The sequence below is a fragment of the Triticum dicoccoides genome, chromosome 1A, assembly GCF_002162155.2.
Source record: "Triticum dicoccoides isolate Atlit2015 ecotype Zavitan chromosome 1A, WEW_v2.0, whole genome shotgun sequence".
In the NCBI taxonomy this organism is placed as follows: Eukaryota; Viridiplantae; Streptophyta; class Magnoliopsida; order Poales; family Poaceae; genus Triticum; species Triticum dicoccoides.
This window is the reverse complement of record NC_041380.1, coordinates 531,882,038-531,885,762: the sequence shown is the minus strand read 5'-3', so window position 1 is coordinate 531,885,762 and position 3,725 is coordinate 531,882,038. Positions and strand designations below refer to the sequence as shown.

General features: G+C 43.5%; 1 pseudogene; it reads right to left on the bottom strand.

Moving 5' to 3' along the window:
- Nucleotides 1-313: 313 nt before the first annotated feature.
- Nucleotides 314-2,972, bottom strand: LOC119354665 (annotated as a pseudogene).
- Nucleotides 2,973-3,725: the final 753 nt, after the last annotated feature.

Genomic DNA, 3,725 nt, shown 5'->3' with positions numbered 1-3,725 from the left:
TATGCTAGAGCAGGCCGTAATTAATGTACAAAAGAATAGGCTGGCTTGGACGTAATATTGGACTGGAGCAGCCCATGGTCCAGCTTGCACCTGTGCGGACGCTGCGTGGGCTTATGTGGCTGCCTAATTAATCAGGCTTAATTGAAACAGAGTTTGGGGTCAATCGACTGACCCAAAATTCACTTTCAGTCGATTGACCAGTAGCCACACCCTTAACACACATGAAAACCATTCTTAGAAAAGAGTTTCAAGCTATAATAACACCATGATTACAAGGAAAATACAACCCAAACCTAAGGGGGTGTACATTTCATCAAAGCATGGGCAATGTATGAAGATATCTAGCTACTTTCCTTCGCACGTCATCTGGCTGGGTGCTTCTAGTGAAAAATAGCTCAGCCAATGGCGAGGCCTTCCCTTGCACGCATATCAACTCAGTTTGGCGGCTGATATCCTTTGAGGTCCAATCAACGGAATGACTGACATCCATGGCCCTTAGAGATTGCGCTCTAACCATAGGATACCTTGCAAAATCTATCTCTCCAACCGTACCACAATATCCACTCAGTCGCACATGCGTTAGATGCTTACTTTGCAAGATGACCATCTCGGATGCCGGTTTCCAATCTCCACAACCAGCTTCATTATTTGGACCGAAGTAGAAGCACTGTCATAAACACAAAATTGTAACATAGTTGGCACTTGTTAATGTAGAGGTAATAAAAATGTTTGCCTTTCATCATCATTCTTATAAATGTTGAAGCTAGTGGTGAGTTCATATGTAGAATGAACAACCTTCACAAATAAAGAAAAGCACTCCTATCCAATGTGGACTAATACTTCAAATGACATAAATAAAACAATGTAATTTTACTCACATGTGGGGCCTAATATAAAAACACACACACTCTACTTTCATGGGAGACCAACACTCATGTAAAAATTACAAACAATAACAACCGAAATGAGCTACAAGTCAAAATCATGCTCTAGGTGTTAGTTTATGTACCCAACCAATTCCTCTAGTTATGTATCACACTGAACATGAGCAACCAAATTGTAATTCCAATGCAATAACAAACCTTGTGTAGTCAACTTACTAATGTCCATCATATGTTTAAAAATTCCAAATATTGTCTCACTTAAAATATTACAAAGGACCTAATATCCTCTCTTAAGATTCTTTAACTCTAGCCACATGATCTGTCATTCTATTTTTGCTATCTTTTTAATTGTGAACCATGCAACAGCCCTGAGACATCAACATCCTTTTGGAAGTCTTGTAAGCCAGTGGCCTAACTCCTTGCTAGTTCTCCATTAACCATTGAGTCATGTATGTGTGTGTAAAACGAGAAGCATCCATTATGAAGCAATTTGAATGCAATCAATTAAAAGAATATCAAATGAATTTTCTTAAAACCTTCCAATCTCTCCATCTATCAAAAAATGTCAGTTGATAGTTTTATTTAAGCTTCTCTGTGCGAAACTGATGAATACAATGGTTGACCCTGAAAAGTAAAGCTAAAGGAAAATTAAGGATTTGGTGCGAAATTTAGAACTATTGATAACTGGGTACAAGTTTAAACATGATTTTTTTAATAAACGTATGCCTATAATGGACACATTAAAAAGCAAGTTTGTAAATTCTAAAAAAAGTAAGTTTGTAAAAACCTTATTTGATGGTAAACAAAATTAAACCATATATATATAACACAAATTTAAGTTGCATAGGGAACTTAAATTGCAAATGAAGTAAAACAATCAAATAGAAAGCAAAGCATGCGGCATAGTTACCAATATCTCGAGACGTCGCAAACATGTGAATAAGGTTAAGAGGTGTATAGCTTTGGTCAGCTCTTCGCCGTTTGTGAATTTCATACCGAAACGAGCGAGGTTACTAAGGGCAAGGGTTTCTGCATTAAGTAGAAACCAAAAAAGATTTAGATATCTATATGTTTGGCCGCTAAAATTGATAAACCAACAACATAAAATATGTTTTGGACTTAACTGAATTATCGCTAATTGATCAGTCACTACAAAGTTACAAGTGCTAATATAACAAATAGTCAGTGCATATACCTTATTAGAAAAAGTAGTAAGGCTGGGCGAGCCCAAGCTCGGCAGCTTAAGCACAAGCTCTGGAAGCCTTCGCTTACCAAAATTAATAAAATTTGGTATACGCCAAAGATCAATGTGCGTGAAGGTGATGCTTTGAAGGGCGGGTGTGTCCCTTAAGGCATCTTCAATAGTTGTAAGATAGTTGTTGGTAAATTTTGTCACATAGAATTTTTGATGATGTGTCATATAATAAATGAGGGAAGAGAGAAGGGTTGTATGTACATGAACCAACACCCTTTGCACAAGCTCCAATGTAGAATGAGAGATCACCTTATTTATTATCTCACATCCTAATGGGCAAACTACATACAACCCATTGAAGCTGTTGTATGTTAAAGTGTTGGTCGATGACATGACATTTACCAACATGCTAACATACAAACTGTTGAAGATATCCTTATGGAGAACTCATCGAGAGGGACACAGGGCGTGCTCATGGACATGGTCGTCAGGGTGCAGGAGCGGAAGCAAACGTGGTGGAGTCCATGGATCATGAAGAGATGCAGCTCTCGGAGAACAGGGCAGACCTCGATCATGCGGTGGAGCGCCGCCTCGGAGATGATCACGTCGGACAGGTAGAGATAGTCGAGGTTCGGCAAGGCCGGCACCGGAGAATAGGGGACATTAGGAGGGCCGAGGCGGTAGCAGTGGAGATCCAGATGGCGTATGGAAACCGCGGCCTTGCCCAGCAGGGTGCGGGGCACGGGGTGCTGGAACCTGCACGCCCACCGCACGATGAGGGTGTCGTCAATGCGCCGCTCCGCTAGGGCTCGAAGCCAGGCGCAGGTGCCGACGCCGTCGAGGGTCGTCACTGTTGGTGCTAATCTTGTTACAAGGTCTGCCAAATGTTGCATTAGACTTTAGCTCCATGCATTAGTTCAGTATAGACTAGTTTGTACCTGTATGTGTTTATACGTGCATGTATTGGCTTTCCATTTAATTAGTTTGCATGTAGCAAATAATTAGGACCTGTCACGTGTGTGTGCACGCATAAGATTAGATCGAGTCGTCGATGAGTTGGTCAGCCTCCTGGCGATCCTCCGTGGGATGGCACGGGTGAATAGGATCATACGGAGACTTAGCATGTAATGGCCACGTTCTGTTGGGCGTGCAGCCGAGAGAATAAAGAAAGAAAAAGAAAACAGAAAAAAGGACGGCAGTTGCACCTCGCAAAATACTGGTGTCTTCGTCAAACTCTCTCTCGTTCATCTCCCTCGTGTCCACGTGTTTACTCCGGCCGGCGATCTATCAGTCACGCAGAAGCGGCGGATGGGGCCGCGGTGCGAGGAGAGGACGGAATTGATGGACTCGGCGGTCAGGAAAGGAGCGTCCGAATCGGCGTTGTGTTGTAGGTCTAGCGACAGCGACGGCCAGATGTGTCGCCATCGGCGCGAGAGCAGCGTGGTGCGGGCGGCGGCCTTGGGCGGGAGCATGGAGACGATGGTGCCTAGAAGGCAGTCCGGGAGGAGGCCGATGCCGTCCGCCTGCTCCTCCATGGTTGAGAGTTGAGATGGCGGACACACCTCGAAGCTTGAATCACAGGAGAGGAGGAAGAAACGCCTCACGGGCTTGTGTATATGAGGGTGGGGTGGGCCGAGAGGCCGGAA